This window comes from Rhinopithecus roxellana, chromosome 11, assembly GCF_007565055.1.
Source record: "Rhinopithecus roxellana isolate Shanxi Qingling chromosome 11, ASM756505v1, whole genome shotgun sequence".
Taxonomy (NCBI): Eukaryota; Metazoa; Chordata; class Mammalia; order Primates; family Cercopithecidae; genus Rhinopithecus; species Rhinopithecus roxellana.
This window is the reverse complement of record NC_044559.1, coordinates 107,664,612-107,688,554: the sequence shown is the minus strand read 5'-3', so window position 1 is coordinate 107,688,554 and position 23,943 is coordinate 107,664,612. Positions and strand designations below refer to the sequence as shown.

General features: G+C 38.2%; 1 protein-coding gene across 1 annotated transcript in view; it reads left to right on the top strand.

Annotated features, from left to right (window-relative positions):
• The first annotated feature begins 9,313 nt into the window (after nt 1-9,313).
• Nucleotides 9,314-23,943, top strand: part of MYO3A (myosin IIIA) — a 292,667-nt gene continuing 278,037 nt past the window's right edge. The window contains exons 1-2 of the mRNA XM_030940862.1: nt 9,314-9,413; nt 10,825-10,911. The gene's annotated coding sequence lies outside the window, so the exon portion shown is untranslated. The remainder of the gene's footprint in view (nt 9,414-10,824; nt 10,912-23,943) is intronic.

The window sequence follows — 23,943 nt, the reverse complement described above, 5'->3', positions numbered from 1 at the left end:
AGTTTTGTGATGGTTAGTTTCATGTGCCAATTTGACTGGGCTAAACGGATACCCAGGTAGCTGGTAAAACATTATTCCTGGGTGTGTTTGTGAGAATGTCTCTGGAAGAAATGAACATTTGAATCAGTAGACTGAATAAAGAGACTGCCCTCACCAATGTGGGTGGGCACTATCCAGTCTATTGAAGATCTACAAAGAACAAAGAGACAGAGGAAAGGTGAATTATCTCTCTCGTGTTTCTCGTGTTGATCTGGGACATGCATGTTCTCTTGCCCTGGGACATCGGACATCATAGCTCCTGGTTCTTGGGTCTCAGAAGTCAGTACTCACACCATGGGCTCTCCTGGTTCTCAGGCCTTTGGGCTTAGACTGAAACTATACCACCAGTTCTCCAGAGCAGATGGTGAGACTTCTCAGCCTCCAAAATTGCATGATCTAATTCCTTATAACAAATCCCTTTTTATATGTCTACATATATTCTATTGGTTCTGTTTCTCTAGAGAATCCTGACTAATACACACTTCATAGGTGAAAAAGAAGCAAAACTAAATAAATTCTATTGAAGTGTAACAACATAAAAGGAACTGCATAACTACACCTGTTGGCTTTTGTAGCGTAGAGAGTAGTTCTGAAGTACTCTCATACATTTGCAGCACTTTTATAACCAAAGTAGTTTCATTCTATTTACTCTCTTTTTCAAACTGATTCCCTGCCATACTCACCTCCTAGGGGTTTTCCACACTGGTAACATCCTGAATGTTTGTTTGCCTGGTTTTGCCTAAATATGTTCAGGATCTCCTAGAGGTTATCTGTAATATCACACTGCCAATAGGAGACAATTACCCGGTGCATTTTGGCCTGAAAATTCCTCACACCCTAGCATCTGATCATTCAAAGTTAATGGATGGTTCTGTACATACAAAAGTCATATATAAGGTTTATAAAATACCTGGTAACTAATGGAAAACAAGAATTTTGCTCTGTATTTTCAGGTCACTTCCCTCCAAAATAGTTACCTCCATCTTTTTTCCAACTCTACCATACTGTGAATATATCTACCTAGGAACACCCAAATCACTACTTAATTAAATTCACAATTCAATCACTGAATGGTGACATTCTGCATGATGCTGATAAATTAAGAATATCCTCAAGGTTACTCTTGCATCAGAGCAGAAACCAGGGGTTGACTGATGTTCTCTCTTCCTTCTCAAGCAACTACAGGAAAAAGGACTCTGCTACAGAGTGAATTCCCAAATGACTTCTGGAACCCTTCAGACTGGGAGGGAGTCATTCTGGTCAGCCACCAGAGGAAATAAAACTGTTTGGCTTCTCTTCTCCACCAACATCATGTCTATGTGCATATGAATGAAAATTGGTTAAAATGAACATCAAAGAGAGACTTTGATTTGTGGAGCGCAAGAAGTAAACACTTGGAATCACAGTTTAGGAACAGAGGTAGTCTTCAGAGCAAATGTCATCAACAGGCTGGGGTGTCACAAAGGGATGAGGTGGAGAGGGGGCCATCAAGGGGAACAATGTTAATTGTGTTATATAAGCTCAGAATCCCCATGAGGGAGCTTCTAGCTCTTAATTCCTTCCTTCTACTCCTCTTCCACTTATTACAAGCGCTTGCAACATTTTAAATTCCTAAATTCTTGAGACAGCTCTGGTCAGAAGGTAAACTCTTACACCAGCCATACATCCACTGGCTGGAGCAAAGAGGGAGTAAGGAAGGAATCCCTGGAGATCAGGGTGCTTCAGAGTAGACATTCCTCTTCCATGCCACTCTGCACCTCCGTGGTTTCAAAGGAGCCTCTGTGCTCCACAGGCTCCATCCCCCAGCCTCACCCCACACTCTCATTCCTCTAGGGCCCAACTGTCACCTTCGCCATGGACCCTGCCCTCCCATCCTGCTGAAAATTGCAGCCTCCATCCTTTTACCCACTATTTATCCCCTTTCCCCGTTCTATTTATTTTCACATTTATCAACATCTAAAATACAGTATATTTGCTGGGTGCGATGGCTCACGCCTGTAATCCCAGCACTTTGAAAGGCCAAGGCGGGAGGATCGCTTGAGGTCAGGAGTTAGAGACCAGCCTGGCCAACATGGTGAAACCCCGTCTCTACTAAAAATACAACAACAACAACAACAAAAAATTAGCCGGGTGTGTTAGCCTGCACCTGTAGTCCCAGCTACTCGGGAGGCTGAGGCAGGAGAATCGCTTGAACCCAGGAGGTGGAGGTTGTAGTGAGCAGAGATTGTGCCACTGCACTCCAACCTGGGTGACAGAGCAAGACTGTCACAAAAAATAAATTAATTAATTAAATTAAAATAAAATGCAGTATATTTTACTTATTTGCTGATTTATTTTGTTTCCACAACTAGAACACAATTTGCCTAAAGGCAGAGATTTTTGACAATTTCTTGGGTTGTCATATTCCCTACACTTAGAACACCTGGCGTACAAGAAGCCCTTGAGTCATATTTTTTGAATGAACAAAATAAGAAATAACTTATTTTCTTAATTTTTTTTTCTAGGTACTGATCCTTTACAAGCAGGATTCTACACCATTGGGGTAAGGATGTCCTTGTTTCCTGCAGAAAATGAGTTGTGGTCCATGAGTAGAAGCTTAACAATAGAGACTGTAGCAAATTATATCTATTTGTAGGACCATCACAGGTACCTTCCCAACTGAGTTTCCAGTAGCCCAAGCCCAACTACCCTAATATTGATCAGAATGTGAGTGGAATGTCTGGGCAAGAGCGTGTGCACAAAGAAAAACCACGGCTCTCTTTGAGATCGTGGCTGTGCCACTACCTTGACATACAACCTCAGGCAGGTGAATTAACCCCAAATGTCCTACTCCATAAAACAGGGAGTTGGAGTAAATGATGTTCAAATAACCTTTCATTCCCATGACTCCCCTAGCCTCCAATCCAATATACTCCACAAAGGAAAACGCAGGAGTATAAACATAGACTGCTAGTACGGCTGTGATACAGAGGGCTTAAAAACAAAAATAAGAAAAACTTACGGTAATATCAAATGTTTAGAAAATCATGTTAGCTGTAAATATTTTGAAGAAAATATGTCAAATACCTTCCTTTACTTCTTTTTATCTTTATTTAAACATTTTTTTATTGTAGAGATGAGGTCTCACTATGTTGCCCAGGCTGGTCTCAAACTCCTGGCCTCAAGGGATCTTCCTGCTCTGGCCTCCCAAAGGGGACCCTGAAGCCTGCTGGCCTGAGCCACCGCACACATCCACTTTACTTTTTAAAGACTTTTATTATTATTATTATTATTATTATTATTATTATTATTATTCAGATAGGAGTCTCACTCTGTCACCAAGACTGGAGTACAGTTGCGTGATCTCGGCTCACTGCAACTTCGTCTCCCGGGCTCAAGCCATCCTCCCACCTTAGCCTCCTGAGTAGCTGGGACTATAGGCATGCACCACCATGCCTGGATAAATTTTTGTATTTTTTGCTAGAGATGGGGTTTTGTCATGTTGCCCACGCTGGTCTCGAACTTCTGAGCTCAAGCAATCTGCCCGTCTCAGCCTCCCAAATTGCTGGGATTATTGGCATGAGACACGACTCCTGGCCTTAAAGAGGTTTTACACCCTACTTTGTTTTCTTAATACTTGTCCCTTCTATCCCCAAAATGTGTGGATTATAAACTCGTCTTATTTATGGTCTTCATTAAGTTTTCTTGGAAAACACACCTTTCAGAATGAAACTACTTTTAATCTGCAGCTTTATTTCCAGTGAAGAATCCAAACCAAATATTTACATTCTAATAACAATTATTTGAAATGTTATTGTGTCAGTCATGAGATTCAATGGAAGTATCTGATAATAAACGAATTTAGGTCCAGGTAAGAAATAAATAGCGGGCCGGGCGCGGTGGCTCAAGCCTGTAATCCCAGCACTTTGGGAGGCCGAGACGGGCGGATCACGAGGTCAGGAGATCGAGACCATCCTGGCTAACACGGCGAAACCCCGTCTCTACTAAAAATACAAAAAATTAGCCGGGCGAGGTGGCGGGCGCCTGTGGTCCCAGCTACTCAGGAGGCTGAGGCGGGAGAATGGCGTGAACCCGGGAGGCGGAGGTTGCAGTGAGCTGAGATCCGGCCACTGCACTCCAGCCTGGGCGACAGAGCAAGACTCCGTCTCAAAAAAAAAAAAAAAAAAAAAAAAAGCTAACTATACAGCAAATGAGACCTATTCTTCCATTCTATTCATTTTAGCACTGCCTGAAATGTACAGATTAGTAGGAAAATAAAGTCTATGCAGTAGGTGCTATATGAAACAGTTGGCATGCACTTTACAAAAGTGCACATTTCAGTTAAATTATATGTGAAATTATACACTTCCTCTCTCCCACACAGTAACATAATGGCAAAACGATGACAAAAGTTCAAAATTAATAGAAAAACATCAAGTAGAGGCCACCAATAAGATCTTAAAATGTGGAATATTTTACTAACAACTGTGTGAGTCAAATCTTGGACTCCTGCCTGAATACATATAAGATGATCATTTTGATGTACTTGAATGAGTAGTATGGATATGTAAATGTTTCAAGGTCCTGATAGCTGCAAAACTGACAGTGAAGACACAACCAGCCAAAAGTGCCCAAAATAATAAGAAAACACCAGAGCCACGTGTTCTAAAAAGTTAATAATGCAGATGATTTAGATAAGTTTAGTAGTGAAAGAATGTGTAGGTTTTAACTGAATATCACTTATATTGGTTATCTTCCATCTTAGAGTATCAGCACATATAGAAGGCAATTTTCCAAACATTTTATAGTTATATATGGCAAAGACGGGTTGCAAATTCAATGCCTAGAACAGTTGCAGCACCTAGAAGCACCCAGTAAATATTAATTGAGTAATGAATAAGAAATGGAGGGATGGATTCCTTAAAAGTGGTCTGCTATCTCCATCATGCTAACTCTGGCAAATGCATTTTCCTATGAAAAGAACAGTCAGGTATATCACAATTAAGGTGATAGTGGTTCAGTAAGTATAAAAGGGAGTGGGAATTCAGTGTGGAAACAGAGAAGAAAGAAAGGTTCTAAGAAAGTCCCTAGGACACAGGAAGGCTGAAGCCCATTCTTGGGCCACCACTGGGAAGCGAGTTCAAGGGTGTTTAGAACATTTGAAGCATCATGTTTTCATCCTTGATAGCTCTATGAGAATCGAACTCTAATTTGAGCGTTTACAGAGGTGGTAACTTTTGGAATTTATTGTGATAAAGAGGTGATTACTAAGATGGTGGCCTTTGAGAAATCATTGATTCCTCACTTCAGCTTCCTTATTAGTAAATAGAGACACCTACCTTACAGGTATTTCCATTAAAGAGGGACATTGTGCATACAAAATTAAATAATGCACTAAAAGAAAGTTTGCACTTTTAAAAGAGAGAACTTTTAGACCTACAGGCGATTTACTTTGTTTTCTTGCCTGAGAGGGTCACCACCCAGGCATAATTATAAACGCATGGAGTCTTCCTACAAGGGGTGTGAGTAATACATGCAAGGATTTGACTTATTATAAAGTGGAGAGGGCAAAGCAGTAGAAAAATCAGGAAACATCTGGAATACTCTAGGATGGTGAAGGGCTAAATTAAGGCAATATCAGCAGAATAGACAGATAAAGCTAAATTTGAGAACTAATTTGATTGGGCTGCAATTCATGCACAAATATCACAAGGTAGGGTTTCTGAAGCTCAGAAAGCAGGAATGAGCAATCTTTCTTCCATTAATTGATCTCCCAGATCACTGGGTCACTTGTGCTGGGCTCACTGATGAGATGCCATTAGCCTACAAGGTGGAAGTTTGCTCCTGGCAAGTGCATTCATTTCTCTCTCTCTCTCTCTCTCTCTCTCTCTCTCTCTCTCTCTCTTTTTTTTTTTGAGATGGGGTCTCGCTTTGTCATCCAGTGCAGAAGCGTGATCTCCACTCACTGAGATTGCTCCACCTCCCCAGCCTCCTGAGTAGCTGGGATTACAGGCATGATCCACCTTGCTTGGCCCAGGTTCTCCTTTCTCTGAGCCTTTTTGACAAGAATTAGATGGGTGGGTTAAAACTGGAATGAGGCTGGACTGTGGCATGCACCTGTAGTCCCAGCTACTCAGGAGATTGAGATGGGAGGATCTCTTGCACCCAGGAGTTTGAGACCAGCCTGAGCAGCATAAGGAAAAATAAAAGTTGATATTGCCAGGTGTAAGACGAACAGGACACCATGCTTCTTCCAAAGGCAGGCTATGCTGTGAAATGTCAACAACAGTCCCATTTTTTGAGTGACTACTTCTTTTTAAACTCATCAGAAAATCTGGCTTCCTATGCTCATAGACTACCAGAAAATTTGATTTTTGAAATTGTGTCACTAAGAATGAAATCTCCCATAATTGGCTTGTAGGATCTAACTCACTTTGACAACAGAGACATGGTCCCGATTTACAACTCAAGTACAGAGCTTCAGATAAGGAGTTTCCTAAGACAGCATTCCACATTTATCCAAGGAAACAGAACCCTTGGTCACAGCCCAAACCTCATGTTGACCCCTTACTCCCAGCTCTGCTTTGCTTTGAGCCTATCAAAACTCCACTTCATGGTTCCTCTAGTGTGTAGTATCTCCACTGTAACATTGAGTCAGTGAACTCGACTTTGTGGGACTGTAGGTTTTGTCCTTGATGGTCTTAGGTTGGTTGGACTGGACACACTATTCTATTCCGTGTTAATGTCATTCTTTTCATTATTATAGCATAATTACATGTTTCCTTTTCCATTGTCTTATCTATCAAAAGGGTCTTGGGGCCGGAGGCAGTGGCTCACGCCAGTAATCCCAGCACTTTGGGAGGCCGAGGTGGGTGGATCCCAAGATCAGGAGATCGAGACCATCCTGCCCAACATGGTGAAACCCTGTCTCTACTAAAAATACAAAAATTAGCAAGGCATGGTGTCAGGCGCCTGTAGTCCCAGCTACTTGGGAGGCTGAGGCAGGCGAATCAATTGAACCTGGGAGGTGGAGGTTGCAGTGAGCCAAGATCATGCTACCGCACTCCAGACTGGCAACAGAGTGAGACTCCATCTCAAATAAAAAAAAAAAGGTTCTCAATGTTTTGGTCTTAAAACCCTCCTTTATTTACACTCTCAAAAAGTTTTGAGGACTCCAAAGAACTTTTATGTTATAGCAATTAAAACAGAGAAATTTTAAAAATATATTTCACTAGTAAGCTCATTACATGTTAACATGAATAGCATATTTTTAAATTAAAAATACCTGTATTTTCCAAAACCAAAAAAGTTTAATGGTAAGAGTGGCATTATTTTATATTCTTGCACATTTCTTTAATGTCTGGCATAATAGAAGACATTATCAGTTTCTGCATTTAATCTGTGTGATATTACATATTATAGAGCCACTGGAGAACTTCATCATAAATTCATTTTAAAAATAGTAGATAAAAAGGAGTAGAAAAAAGTCTTATTGCTATTATTAAAGCAATTTTGATCCTGTGAACTTCCTGAAATGGTTTCAGAGACTGCCCCCGACCCCCAACAAATTTCTCCTAGACCACACTCTGAGAGCCACTGGACTTAGCTCTTCTAGCTTCTGTAGTTTTCATATGAATTCTAGAATACATTTGTCTCTTAATTTGGGAGGTAGTAATTATGTGTTTAACATCTTGTCTTCTCACTTAGGATTCCTGTGTCTTTCCAATTATAAGTAGTCTCTCAAGAATCCTGCATTTAAAAAATTTTCCCACTTTTCTCCTATATTTCTCATTTTTTATCATTCTTAGTTATTTCGTGTTCTTTCATGTTTCTGTTGTGAACAGGATCTATTTTTCTATTGTATTTTAATTGGGTATTGTTTATCTCTGTTGTGATTGTGACTTTATTTTGTATGTGAGCACTCAGTTGCTCTGTTTAATTCTTAAAATCTCCCAGGTACGTCCAAATGGTCATAATTATATTGAATAATATATGTGCTGTGATCCGTTTTCTGATGAAATAACTTCTTGAAAATTTGAAGCTGTTCATATATGTTAGGCTATTGATTCAATATCATCCCTGTTAAAAACCACTGTTCAATTTCTAAATTTCTTTTTCGAGACGGAGTCTCGCTGTGTCGCCCAGGCTGGAGTGCAGTGGTGTAATCTCGGCTCACTGCAAGCTCTGCCTCCCGGGTTCACGCCATTCTCCTGCCTCAGCCTCCCAAGCAGCTGGGACTACATGGGCCTGCCACCATGCCCAGCGAATTTTTTGTATTTTTTAGTAGAGACGGGGTTTTACTGTGTTAGCCAGGATGGTCTCGATCTCTTGACCTCGTGATCCGCCCGCCTCCGCCTCCCAAAGTGCTGGGATTACAGGGGTGAGCCACCGCGCCCGGCCCAATTTCTAAATTTTAAAGCTACTTTAAGAGGAAGGGTCTTGAATATACTGAATGACCTTTTGAAATAGATTTTTTAAATCACATTTTTTTCTTAAGATACACACTGATTAGGATTAGATAACCTCTTTTTGGTCTCTTCTATAATTCTCATTTAGATAACATGAAAGACAGACGCACTGAGATAATTAACAGAATCAAAGGATGTTTTTGTTGTAGTTCTCACCTGTTGAATGGATGAAGGTATAGCAATACTCAAAATGTCCCTAGAGACTGTTCAAGAGAATCTGGCCATAAGGGTCCCCCCAAGTGAGCCCTGTGTGATAGGAGACCACAGATGGTCTGGAAAGGATTGCAAAGGACCAGGTAGAGGGTTGGTGATTAACGGGCTGCCTCCTGAGGGCTGAAGTTCCTGCCTTTGACTTCAGCCCCAGCCCTAACCTCCTTATCAGTCTGCAAAAGGGAACTGGACCCTGGGAGCGATCTCATTAGCCATTATTCCTCTTGGACCTGAAACCCATTACATTCCCCGGGTCCGGGCCCCTCGAAGTGTGGGGAAGTTCCTGGGAGGATGATACCACGCGGGGCCAGGAGCAGAATTTGCTCCAGGCACTGGGCCAGTCCCTGAGGGCTCCTGGATCCGGGGGCCCCACTCCCTTCTCGCCAGGCTCTGGGCCAAGGAGGCGCGGCGGGAGTCCCGGGAAGCCCCTCGGCAGCCAGCCAAGTGCCCTCCGAGGATCTGGATGGCGCGGACGGCGCGGCCTCCACCTGCGGGCGGTGGAGAGCGCGGCGAGAGGAAGAATATTCCCCGCGAGCCGGGATAAGGGGCGCCCTCGGTCCGGCAGGCCCAGGTCAGATCCTCCCGCCGACCTTCGGCCCGCCCCCTGCAGGCGGCCCAGTTCCTCCCCGGCTCGGCTGCCCCTGCCCGCCCCTCGAGGGAGCGCCCGTAGCCAGCGCCCGGAGAAAGGAGTAAGGAGGCGCGCGGCTTCCTGCCCAGGTACGGGTCGGGGCAGCGCCGGGGACTGGCGTGGGGCGGCGGCGGCGGCGGGCTGCGGGGTCCGCGCGGCGCTGGAGGCGGCCCCGCTTCCTTGGACCCTGGGGCTTCAGGGGCCGGCCCGGGGCTCCCTGAGCGCGAGGCCGCCGCCACCGCCCGCTCACCCAGGTCAGACCCGGAGGACCTGTGTGTGTGTCAGGGCCTAGGGTGAGAGAAGGGACTCGAGGGGAAAAGTGGAGCGGGAAACAGAGAAGGGGAACGTGAGGCTTGAACTGCATGGGAGAGCTCGAGGGGAGAAGGAGACGGATGAATTTGAGGGGGAAACGGGGGCGGGGGGTGAACTCGAGGGGGAGCCAGGAGGAGGGAACGGGAAGGGTGAACGTGAGGGGTGGACTTGAGGGAAGATCTTGTGGGTGAACCTGAGCAGGGAACGCGAGGAGATGGTGAGGGGGGATCTCGAGGAGGGAACGTGAGGAATGAACTTGAGGAGGGAACAGGGGGGGTGAATGTGATGGGGAAACAGGAGGAGGGAACGGGAAGGGTGGCGTGAGGGGTGAAGGAAGATCTTGAGGTGTGAACTTGGGAAGGAAACGTAAAGGGAGAACCTCGAAGAGTAACGAGGGGCGAGAACTGAGGGGGACTTTAGGGGAACTGGAGGGAGGAGGCGCCGGGTCTGGCGCCTCGGAGACCTGTGGCGCTCGCGGGCTTGGCGGCGCCTCCCACAGGTGGCGCTGGGTGGCCCGTCCCTGAGGGAACTGCGTTCTGGGTGATTTCTGGAAACAAGCAGGTGGGTGGAGCTGGGGTTCCTGCAACCCCAGATGCGTCTGTAAAGGAGTTTTCCTTTTAAGGAGAAAGAGCAGACAAGAAAAGTATGATCATTATTGAGAAACAGAGAAACCTAACAGAAGAAGGATGTCCTTTCAACTCTGCTCACGAACAGCTCTGTTCCGTTCTCCAAGTAGTTGCTAATTCGCACCTTGCTGCTATCCCAGAAAAAATTTTTCATTATTATTATTAGAATGGAAATTGGCCATAAGCCTTGAAATAACTGTTGTAATGCCACTGAACCCTATACACTAAGCGTTTTTGAAAACTCAAAGAATCTTCATGGATTTTCTGGTTTCTAGTTTTCTTGGTAAATTAACTAGTTGTACAGGTGCACTTAAGGCCTCTTAAGCATTTTTATAATTCACACAGATCTGGTAGCCGGAGAGTTGTTTAATGCCAGCACATGAAATGAGGGGCTCTGAATTCCTTGTTCATTGTGTAGAAGTGCGAAAACTTAGTTACTGAGGAATAAACTATTTGTCTTGCCCTTCTACCTAGAAGTTTCTAAGTTCAACTTCTGGTTATTTCCCGCAGATCCTGAATGTTTACTCCCATAAAGCCATGATCTTTTTGTTTTGGGTTACAGGCCCAGGGCCCCTGTGCAGCCTGGACACAGTATTCAAAGTCTTGGCGTCTGAGCATCATTATGCGTTATTTTCAAGCTTTGCTAACGGTAGGTGATAAAATTGAGAAGTGTTCTGGATTTGCCAGAACCTAAGTGCCAAGTTTTGACAGATAAATGGGGGTGCATGTTATTCCTGCCATATTGATTTTTATTACATTATAAAAGATAATTATTTTAAAATGGGAAAATTTACAGATGCATAAGCTTTCAAAGATAACATGGGCTTTATGAATATATTGATGGGATGTCTAGCATGTGAAAAATTACATTCATTTTTCTTCGTCCTTTAAAATTATTATCTGGGGACAAAAATGCAAACTAAAAGATTGAATTTGGTAATCTTTAATATCAACTTAGTATATGTGTGTATATATACATATATTAAAATTTGGTCAAGTCACATAATTTGATAGCATCATCTTGTCTTCTTTCGACTGCATCTTTACACGCTAATTTTTTTTGCGTATATTCTTTGAAAAATAGCTTTCTCTATCAAATCCAAAATGTTTGAAGGTCCATTATTTGCTACAAGTGGTTTTGATAAATATTTGGAGGCTGAAATACCCTTTAGAATGTATAATTATTTTATGTAAATCATATAAAGTTTGTAAAATGTTTATTATGTAAATAATTTCTGCAGTGTTATTTCCAACTGCGTTCTTTTTCTTTTTACGGACAAGGATCCTTTCATTAGTTTTGTCTGGGAATTGATAATTTGAATGATTGTACCTAACAAACAAACTCCCTTCCCTTAGTAATAGGAAACAAACTCAGTTATTCATTAGAGGGTAAATAGAAGATTTCTGATAAGCTTTCAGATTGATTCACAGACAATCGCTTACTACTTTGGCGACACATAGGGAGTTAGGAACCTCAAGTTGGGAAGCATTACTCTTTTGAACTAAAATCATCTGTCATTGGACACTTAATTTCTACCATGAACTTAAACATTATGACCTTAAAAACTTTCTAATCTTCAGTTTTCTTTTCTGAAAATATGGGTTACAGTAATGCTTTTCTAAAGGGCTTCTCCTGAGAATCAAATGACATACTGCATGTAAAACTTTAAGCACAGTAGGTACCTGGAATATGGTACGCAGTTAGAAAAAAGAAAACTAGTCACTGTGAATATCCATTTTTCCTGATATCTGAGGGTGATTAGACAATGTGGATATGTTTATATTTATAGATCATTTCTTGATAAAAAATGCAGAACCTCATATAAAAGTAGTATGCTGATAGTTTCAAGCCTGAATTTGGCCTTCAAAAGTGTTTCTTTGGGTCAGCTCAGTACTTTAAAATAATTGATTTACTTACCAATATTTTCAAATTAGTTAATTTTGTGTAAGTTCCTGGAGTCCTGGCTTCTGATGAAAAAACGGAGCACCAGGCAAGACAGCTCTTGCACCTGCTCATGGCAGAAGCCAGGAAGAGTTGCCCACTTTGGATAGAGTATACATTCCCCACTTTGCCGTTGCTGTCATCCTCTGCCTTTATTTCATCAAGACCTGCTTCACTCATGTGTTTCACCTCCCTCACCCCTGCAGACATTTGAGTTTGTGACTTCTGACTCTGGAAATATCCGTTACTAACTTGAACAGTTCATTGTGTGGCTCACACGATAACTTAACTGTCATCCTTTGAAAAGGAGAATAATCCTATATTGCAACTTACAAAGCAGTTACTCATAAAACTCAGGTGATACTTATATCAACTCTGAGAGAATTTGTTCAGATATGCATTATTATCCCATTTTACAGCTGTGGACATTGACTTATACATTTATACTAAAACTTAAAATAATGATCTGGTGACTTAAAGTTTTTGGGGGGCTCACCTTTTAAAGATGGAGATTTTTTTTAAAGGAAATTATAGCCTTTCTTTTGGTTCCAGCATTTATTTTAAGCAAGTACTTTAATCCCCATAATTATAAAGGGAGAAAATGAATGGTGGAGAACTGAATACATGTACAAAAGTATATAAGTAGATTTTGTATTTTCCTCTCTGCAAAACATTTTAAAGCAAATTGAAGGGAACAAAACATTGGTTATGGCTCATTCAAAACAGAGCATACATATAACTGGACAAGGTCTGTTTTAAACTATACTTTACTGTTGTTGGAAAGCTGGAAAGAATGTGTGTCCGGTTCATCTGGTCTATAATTAAGCTAGACCAGATTTCTGTGACCAGTTAAGCTAGACCAATTCCTGTGTTTTAGTGTTCTGTAAGAAAGGAGACACCTGAAACTTGTTTGGTGATTCAGACTGGTGTTTTACATGGCAAATTTAATTTTTTGTAGGTTTCTTTGAACCAGGAGGGCTTTGTTTTATTATTTTCATGATCATCCCAGGAGAATAATCTATAGAATAAATTAAAATCAGGGATATTGCATTTACGGGTGTAGTAACTGTGTATGGTCCTGCTGATGTGTGACTATGTGTGAGAGAAGTTCAAACCAGTCTGATAGAGGCTGAGGGAAAGCATCGAGGCAAAGACAACAGCAGGTCCTGGGACAGAAAAGGGTTTAACAATGTTCTAAGTCCCATCAGAAGGCAATTGAGGCAGAAGTCACTGACAGTGGTGAGAACACAGGAAAGTCAGAAATGGCCAGATCATTCAGCGTCTGGAGAACTTGGTAAAGAATGTGGATTTTGAGGGATTTTTAGCAGGAAAATCAGATGATCTGATTTCTATGTTGACATCATCCTGGCTACTCTGTGGAAAGAGACAAAATTCTATAGCTGACCAGCTGAAACTCCAGTGTGTTTCTTCCATCATAGGCAGCAACTTCTTTTTTAATCTGATGTAATCCTTGTGTGATGCAGTGTAAGCAGCTTGATAGAAGTGGGTCCATAAAGGGAAGGGTCTGTGAATAATATTCTACAGAATATACATGATGAATGTTTATACAAGTGAAACTCGTGATATTCAAATATTGCTTGGTTTTGAGTAAAGCCATCTGCTGCCTTCTTATGTTCCATATCAATGAGGCAACTTGTATTTTCCTTTAAAAATGGTGCCGCTATGTATTTTGGAAAGTTAATGATTAAATTTATTGATATTTGCATTATATTAGAAAAGAAAATGTGCCTATGTTCACTTACGAAGCAGTTATTACTAAGGTGGGTTTCTAGCCTCTTCCACCAATGGATTTGGTCATTACATATGAAGTATTATGAGATACAGAGCTTGGAGAGAATGGTTTTTGTTTAACTTATGTACTCTCCTTAGAGGTTATATGAGTAAAGAATTAAGTGTTTGGAGTTCAAATATGAAGGCCCATGAATGCAATCATTTCAAGAAAAATAGCTTTTATTTTTCTATTTTTTTCCTTCTGTAATATTTCTAGGAAATTGTCCATCCAATCTGTTTTTAGATTTATTAATATAAAATTATCTTTTTAGTCTCTGCGCTAATTTGTTAGTCTTTTCGTACTTAATGTTACACATCTGTACCTTCTTTCTTGCTTGTTTTGTCTTGATCAATCTTGACAAGGATCTCCCTATTTTAAAAAATCATCTTTGAAGAACTATTACATTTATGAATCCCCTAGTCTATCTTTTTCTTTTCCTGTAATGTTTTTCTTTAATTTATACCCTTCTTCGCTCCCCTTTTTCTGATTTCATTGGTTTTATGTAATTTTAGCTTTTCTTCCTTTCTAATGTGAAATTTGAGGCTATATATTTTCCTCTGTGCACTATTTTAGTTGCTGGTCATACATTTTGATGAGTAGAATTTTCATTATTACTCAGTTCTAAGTCTATTTTAAAATGTTCATTATGTTTCCTCTTTGAATTATAAACTGTTTAGTGCCTTTTTAAGGTATGCAATTGTATAGTTATTTTTTTAACAACGTAGTTTGTAGTAGTTAATTTCTTAATTGCATTGCAATCATATGTGCTTAGAGTGTGTATCTATTCTTTTTTGTATGTAGGATTTCATATGTATTCTGGCATATCCATTAAATTCTCCTTGTTAATTATGTTGTTTAAATTTTATTTATCCTTACAAACACTTTTTTTGTTCAGTTAATCAAAAAATTACAGAGAACATGTGTTAAAATCTCCCATTAAAATTGTGAATTTATTTCTTTATTTCTTTCAGCTTTTATTTGACATATTTTGGGGTTCTGTTTTGAGTTTTTGTATTTTCTTGCTGAATTAAGTCTTTGATGACTATGTAGTGGCCATCCTGCCTCTAATAAATATTTTTGCTTTAAAATATATTTTGTCTGATATTGAGCTAGCCACATCACTTTCTTTTATTGAAGATTACATGGTACCATATCGTACTTCCATTCTTTTCTCTCTATTTAGATTTTAGGTGGATGTCTTTCAAACAGCCCATAGCTACCAATTTCTTTCTTTTCACTGGTGAGTATAGTCCAGTTACAGTTATTGTGGTTACTGGTGTATTATAGTGATTTCCACATGTTATTTTGTGCTTTCTATTTCTACTGCTTTTTCTTTATTTTATGTTTCCTTTATTCTCCTTTCCTGAAATTTTTAATTGAATGACTTTTGTAAAGTCAGGTTTTTTTCCCTTTAATATTTTGGAGACTATACCTGATAATTTGAGATTCTACTGTTACAAGTATTTGACATATATATTTTTCTTTTAAAGTCTAAAGTTATTTCTAACTGCTTCCTGAACTATAGAGGAACTTAGAACATTTTAAATCCTATCACATTTCCACTTTTGATTATTACTGTTCTGCTTTGTCCAACATAGCCCTTTATTGTATCCTACAATTAGTGTTAGTTTAGATACAACATAAAGTTTCTTTGCTGTTTTCGGTAATTTAGACCTTTCTTGCAGGATCATTGTCATTTTTGAAGCATATCCTTTAGAAGTGCTCTTTCTCAGGGGTCAGTGGTGTTAAACTTTTTTTTTTCTGAAAAATACCTGTATTTTGCCTTTCATCTTGAAAGATAATTTTATGGGTACTTTTGTTAATTTCAGATTAGCAATTATTTTCTTTCAGTGTTTTGAATATATTATGCTACTGTCTTCTTTTGAAAAATCAGCAATCATTCCAATTATTTTCCTCTGTATGTAATAATCTTTTCTATCTGGTTGACTTTAAGAGCTTCTTATTGTCTTTGTTGCTGTATAGTTTCATTGTGGTGTATATAAGTGTGAATTTCTTTTTATTTATCTTATTCGAATTTTCCTGAATTGGAGTGTTCATACCTTTCATCTATTTTGGAACCCTCGCAGTCATTATTGGTTGCCTTTTCTCCATTCTCTTATTTTCTTCTCAAATTCTGATTAGATTTGTATTAGGCTGAATCAGTCAAGAAAACAGAGTTAATGCCATATAGTGCAACAGAAGGAATTTAATATGGAGAATTAGTGACAAATGTTTGTCACATCTGAAAGCCAAATAGGGGATAGTGAGGCAATTTAAAAGTTCAGAGTGGCAAAAAACTGTTGTCACTTCTCAGGCTGCAGGAGGTAGTCTTAGCAGAACCCAGAATCTGAGGCTATCTAGAACCCTGGCGGTTTCTGTCCTACAGGAACAGCGACCATAGAGAGCCACAGCAACTGATGGAGACATCACCATAGAAAGCAAAGAAGGCAGAGGAAAAATATTTTGATTTCTCCCTTCTCCCTACTTGGGACTCACTGGCAGAATTTCTCAGGGCAGGAAGCCAGTTGGACAAGGAGTGTAGGAAATATGGTTTTGAGATGTCAGTCCCCAAGATTCAGGAGATGGATGATTATGCATGGATCTGAGAGCAGCCTGATCATCCCGTTCTCCTCTCCATATCTTCTAACTTAGTTTTCACATTTTTCTGTGATTTTGACCCCCTGTATTACATTCTGGGTAATTATATTGCTGTGGTAAAACATACATTGCATAAAATTTGCCTTTCAAACTATTTTTAAATGTGCAGTTCCGTGGCATTAAGTACAGTCACATTGTTGCCCAACCATTAACACCATCCATCTCCAGAAATTTTTTATTTTCCCAAACTGAAACTCTGCATTCAACAATAGTTCCTGTTCTTTCTTCCCTCAGCTGCTAGCAACCACAATTCTACTTTGTGTCTTTGAATTTGACTATTCTAGACACCTCATATGAGTGGAATCGTATATTTCCCTTTGCGACTGGCTTACGTTGCTCAACATAAGGTCTTCTAGGCTCATCCATCTCATCCATGTTGTATTATGTGTCAAGTTTCCTTCCTTTTTAAGGCTGAATAATATCTCTTTTCTTTTTTCTTTCTTTTCTTTCTTTCTTTTTTTTTTTTTTTTAGACAGAGTCTCTCTCTCTCGTACAGGCTGTAATGCAGTGGCACCATCTCAGCTCACTGCCACCTCTGCCTTCTGGGTTCAAGTGATGCCTCTGCCTCGCCTCCCGAGTACCTGGGACTACAGGCATGTGCCATCACACCTGGCTGATTTTTATATTTTTATTAGAGATGGGGTTTCACCATGTTGGCCACATTGGTCTTGAACTCCTGACCTCAAGTGATCCGGCTGCCTCGGCCTCCCAAAGGGCTGGGATTACAGGCATGAGCCACCGCGTCCAGCCAAATAATATTTCATTTGTAGGTGTATACAGCATTTTGTTATCCATCTGTCAGTGGACATGTAGGTTGTTTCTGTCTTTGGCTATTGTGAATAATACTGCCATTAACGTGGGTGTACAAATATCTCTTTAAGCCTTTGATTGAATTCTTTGGCTTATATTCAAGAGATGAAATTTTTAACCTATGGTAAGTCTATATTTATTTTTGTGAAGAATTGCCATACTATTTTCCACAGCAGCTGCAATATATTCCTGCTAGCAATGCACAAGAGTTCCAATTTCTCTACAACATTAACAACACTGAAATCTCTTTCTGGGTTTCTTTTTTCTAAATAATAACTTATAATGAGCATGAAGTGGTATCTCATTGTGACTTTTTGATTTGCGTTTTCCTAATTATTAGGATGTTGTACATCATTTCATATGCTCATTGACCACTTGTGTATATTATTTGGAGAAACTTCTAATCAAATCCTTTGCTCATTTTTTAATTGGGTAGGTTTTTTTTTTTTGAGTGGTGGGAGTTATTTATATATTCTGTATGTTAACCTGTTATCAAATATATGATTTGCAAATGTTTTTTCTCATTGTGAAGATTGTCTTTTCACTCTGTTGTTGATGTTTTGTACATCCCTTGATATCCAAAAATTGTGGTTCTTATCAAGTCCAATTTATGTATTTCTTCTGTTCTGCTTGTGCTTTTGGAGTCATAGCTAAGAAATCATTGCCAAATCCATTTTCATGAAGCTTCTCCCTTATGTTTTCTTCTAAGTGTTTTATTATTTTAGCTCTTATGGTTGAGTCTTTGATCTATTTTGAGTTAATTTTTGTATGTGATCTAACAGTAATATTCTTTTGCATGTGGATATCCAGTTTTCCCACCACCACTTGTTAACAAGACTGTTTTTTCCCTATTGTTGGAAATCATTTGACTATATTTCTGGGCTCTCTATTTCACTCTATTTGTCTATATGTACGCAATTATTTGATTACTGTAGCATTGTAGTAAGTTTTGAAATCAGGAAGTATAAAACCTCCAACTTTGTTCTTCTTTACAAGATTACTGGAGATCCTTTGAGATTCCTCATGAGTTTTAGGATGTATTTATTTCTATTTCTGCAAAAAAAAATCATTGGGATTTTGATAGCAATTGCATTGAATTTATAGATCACTTTGGGAAATATTGACATTTAACCAATATAAAATCTTCCAATCCATGAACACAGGTATCTTTCCATTTATTTGTGTGTTCTTTAATTTCTTTCAGCAATTGTAGTTTTCAATACACAAGTCTTTCATCTCCTTGGTTAAGTTTATTCCTAAGTATTTTATTCTTTTTGATTCTATTGTAGATGAAATTGTTTTCCTAATTTCTTCTAGTTGTTCATTGTTAGTGTACAGAAAAACAACAGATTTTTGCATGTTGATTTTGTATCCTGCAGCTTCGCTGAATTCATTAATTAGTTCTAACGTGTGTGTGTGTGTGTGTGTGTGTATGTGTGTATGTGTGTGTGTGATTCTTTAGGATTTGGTACATATAAGATCAAATAGTCTGTGAACAGAGATAATTTTAATTCTTTCTTTCCAGTCTGAATGCTTTTATTTATGTTTCTTGCCTGATTGCTCTGACTGGGATTTCCAGTAATATGTTGAATAGAAATGGTAAAAGTGGGCATTTTTGTTTTGTTCCTGATCTTAGGGAAGAAGCTTTTAGTCTTGCACCATTGAATATCATGTTAGCTATGGGCTTTTTATAAATGGTTATTATGTCAAGGTAGTCTTTTTCTGTTCTTAGTTTGTTGAGTGTTTTTATTTTGAAAGGGTGAATTTTGTCAAATGCTTTTGCTGCATCAACTTAAATGATCATGTGTTTTTTCCCCTTTCTTCTGTTAATATGGCATATTACACTGGTTGATTTTCATATGTTGAATAATTTTTGTAGTCCAGAATAATTCTCCATTGGTCATGGTGTATCATCCTTTTAACATGCTGTTGAAGTTAGTTTGCCTGTATTTTGAGGATTTTTGCATCAATCTTCACAGATATATTCATCTCCAGTTTTCTTCTCTTGTAGCGCCACTGTCTGGTTTTGGTGTCAGGATAATGCTGGCCTCATAGAATGAGTTAGGAAGTGTTCCCTCTTTTTAATATTTTTGGAAGAGTTTGAGAAGGGTTGTTGTTAATTATTCTTTAAATGTTTGGTAGAATTTACCAGTGAAGTGATCTGGTCCTGAGATTTTGTTGTTGTTGTGGTAGAGAAGTTTTTGATTACTAATTCAATCTCTTTTATAAGTGATACCTCTTTTCAGATTTTCTACCTCATCATGATTCAGTCTTGGTGAGTTGTGTGTTTCTAGGAATTTGTCTATTTCATCTAGTTTATCCAATTTGTTAGCATACAAATGTTAACAGTACTCTCTTCTAATCATTTTTGTTTCTCTGAAATTGGTAATAATTTTCCCTCTTTGATTTCTTGTTTTAGTTATTTATATCCTCTCTTCTAGTAAATCTGCTTAAAGATTTGTCAATTTTGTTGATCCTTTTGAAGAATCAACTCATGGTTTTGTTGATTTTCTCTACATTTTTGTTCTCTGTTTTATTTATCTCTGCTGCATCTTCATTATTTTCTAGTGGTTTTTTTTTGTGTGTGTGTGTGCCACTTTTAGGTTCAATTTGCTACTCTTATTCTTGTTCCTTGAAGTGTAAAGTTACATCATTGATTTCATATTTTTCTTCCTTTTTTAAATTTAAGCTTTTAGAGCAACAAATTTATCTCTTAGCAGTACTTTCACTGGATTCTGTAAGTTTTGCTATGTTGTATTTTTATTTTCATTTGATTCAAGATATTTTCGGTTTTCTCTTGTAATTTCTTCTATAACTTATTGGTTGTTTAATAGTGTACTGCTTAATTTCTACATATTTGTGGATTTTCCAGTCTTCTAGTTTCATTGCATTTTGATCAGAAAGGATGTTTAGCATGTTTTCAGTCCCTTTAAATTCATTAAGGCTTGTAATGCAGTCAAACACACAGTCTATAATGAAGAATGTTCCTGTGCACTTGAGAAAAATGTGCATTCTGTCATTGTTGGGTGCAGCGTTTTGTATATGTCTGTTAAATCCAGTTGGTCTATAGTGTTGATCGTGTCCTTTATTTCTGATTTTCTGTCTCATTGTTCTATGCATTATTGTAGATATTGAAATCTTCTACTATTATTGTAGAGCTGTCTCTTTTTCCCTTTAGTTCTGTCAATGTTTGTTCATATATTTTAGAGCTCTAAATTTTGGTACATATATGTGTATAGTTGTTATGTATACTTGGCAAATTGACCATTTTATCATTATCACATTTTCTTTGTCTCTTGTAAGAGTTTATGACTTGAAGTCTTTTGTAGATAGCATATAGTTGCATCAGGTGTGTTTCTTTCTAAAATTCATTCTGCCAGTCTCTTTTTTGATTGGAGAATTTAATCTATTTACATTTAAAACACCAATAGAGAAGAACTTACCATTATCATTTTTTGGTTGTTTTTTGATGTTATAACATTTTTGTTACTCATTTCCTCTACTATTATCTCCCTTGTATTTAGTGTATATTTTGTAATGACATGTTTTGATTCTTTTCTTATTTTCTTTGTGGTTACCATGGGTATATCCTGAAATTATAGCAACTTATTTTAAACTGATACCAACTTAACTCAATTACTTATAAAAATTCTACTGCTTTACAGCTCTGCCCCCACACTTTGTTATTGATGTCACAAATTACATTTTACATATTGTAGATATGTAAAATAGATTAACATAGATTTATAACTATTTTTATGCATTTGTGTTTGAAATTAAAGATAAAAAAGTGGCATTAACTAAAATTACAGTACTACTGGGTTTTATAATTTTCCATGTAATTACTTTTACTGGAGAACTTTACATTTTCATAAGACTTCAAGATATTGTCTAGCATCCATTCATTTCAACCTGAAGGGCTCCATTTGGCGTTTCTTGTAGGGCAGATGGAGTGGTAATGAACTCCATCCATTTTTGTTTATCTGGGAACAAAAATTAATTTTGTTCTCTTTTTTGAAGGATAGTTTCCCAGATATAGAATTCTCAGTTGACAGGTTTTTATCTTTCAGCACTTTAAGCTGCCTTCTAACTTGCAAGAGTTCTGCTGAGAAATTCACTGATAATCTTGAGAGTCCCTTGTATGTAATAAATTGCTTTTCTCTTGCTGCTTTTAAGTTTCCTTTTTTTTTTGTCTTTGTCTTTTCACAGCTTGATTATAATGTCTGGGCTTGGGTTTCTTTGGATTTGCCTTCCAATTCAGTGAGCCTCTTGGATTTCCAGATGCATGACTTTCCTTAAATTTGTGAAGTTTTTGGCTGTTATTTCTTCAAATAAGCTCTCTTTCCCTTTCTCTTTCTCTTCTCCTTCTTGAACTCTCATAATGTATATATTGGTCTTGTTGGTGGCGTTCTATATGTCCCTTAGGCTCTGTTTATTTTCTTTCATTCTTTTCTCTTTCTGCCCTTCAGATGATAATTACGAGTAATTTGTCTTCAAGTTCACTGATATTTTCTTCTGCCTATTCGAGTGTGCTCTTGAACTCCTTTAGTAAGATTTTCAATTCAGTTACTTTATTTTTTATATCCAGAATTTCCATTTGGTTGTGTTTAATAAATTTATCTGATTTTGTACAGTCTGTCTTATTATAGATACTTTCACATGTTCCCTCTATCTCTATTCTCTGAAAACAAAATTGCATAAGATGGTATTATTTCTTTTTTTCTTCTTCTTCTTTTTTTTTTTTTTGAGACTGAGTTTTGCTCTTGTTGCCCAGGCTGGAGTGCAATGCCAAGATCTTGGCTCACTGCAACCTCCGCCTCCCAGGTTCAAGCGATTCTCCTGCCTCAGCCTCCCAAGTAGCTGGGATTACAGGCATGCACCACCATGTCCGGCTAATTTTGTATGTTTAGTAGAGATGGGGTTTCTCCATGTTGGTCAGGCGGGTGTCGAACTCCTGACCTCAGGTGATCCACCCACCTTGGCCTCCCAAAGTGCCGAGATTACAGGCGTGAGCTGCCGTGCCTGGCAAAGATGGTATTATTTCTTTAAAAAATATTTGATAAAATTGATTGTTGAAATCATTTGAAAATTTTCTATGTATTCTTTTCTATTCATTTCTACTTAATATTCACCAAATATTTATGGACTGTCTACTATGTGTCAGGCATGGTTTTAAAGTCTTTGAAGTACGTCAGTGAAAAAACAGGATAAACATTTCAGGCCTCAAGGGGCTTACATTCTGGTAGTGGAGAAAACAAATAAAACATAATTATAGGAAATTATGGAGAGTGTTAGGAGGTTATAAGTGTTATCAAAATGCAACAGGGCAAGTGAGACAAGGAGTTGGGAGGCAGGATGGGATGTAGGAAGTCAGATTGGAATTTTAATTAAGATGATCAGGGTGGGACTTACTGGGGACGTGAAGGCCGATGTAAGACTTGAAGGAAGTGGCGGTGTGAACCATGTCAATATCTGGAGAAAGAGCATTCTAGGCAGAGGGAACACAGATAACCCTGTGGGAGATCAGCCCTGCTATGTTTTAGAATGAGCATGAAGCCAATTTGGTTATTTTATTAAAGAAGAATTAAGTGCATGTTTACAAAAACAAGCAGAATAATTGTTGAGATGAGTCTGAAGATCCTGAAGTAAGATACGTTTTTCATTGTATTATGACCAATTTTTCTATCTTAAAAAAACCCAGAAGCTCAATATATAATAAATCTATTCAAAAAGATGCGTATTCATTTTAAAAATGTAGCTTGGTGAGTACCTTTTCAGAATTATGGTAAATGCACGTATCAAAATATGTTAAATATATATGTTGAAAATAATTGTTTGGCTTACATGATCATATAACTAAGAACTTAATTATGTGTTTTAATTTTACAGGCTAGAGAATTTTAATTCTGTGCATGCTAAAGGATTAGGGAAAATATACAAACATTTTTATGTCAAGTGCAATTTCCTGTAGTTATTAAGGAATTAGTTGTTTACTAGCTGTGACATTCTATTTCATTCTTAAAGAATAAACAACTTTATATGGTAAAAGTATAGTTTAGCAGTCAGGAGACTTGATTCTAGCCTAATTCCAGCCTAATTATTTTGAAGTAGTCATTTTAAATGGCTTCATTTTACCTATGTGTTGGGAGTTTTGTTCATTTGCTTTATATGGAACATGGCTAGGTATATTCTGTTTCCAAAATGCCTTGTTTTTGTCATTTTGTGATTATTGCTTTATAATGTTTTACACTGTATTGATACACTGCTTTAAATATTTGTCTGATTGAGAATTGTTAAAGAAAAAATTGCATTTTAAACAAATTCCTGCTTATTTTTAGTGTCCAGCTCAAATCTTTTCCTGACCACTTCAGAATTTTCTCTGATTCTTTTCCTGATCACTTCAGAATTAATTGCTTTTCACCTGGGCTATTATAGTACTTTATTTATATTATTATTTATCACTTTTCATAATATGTTAT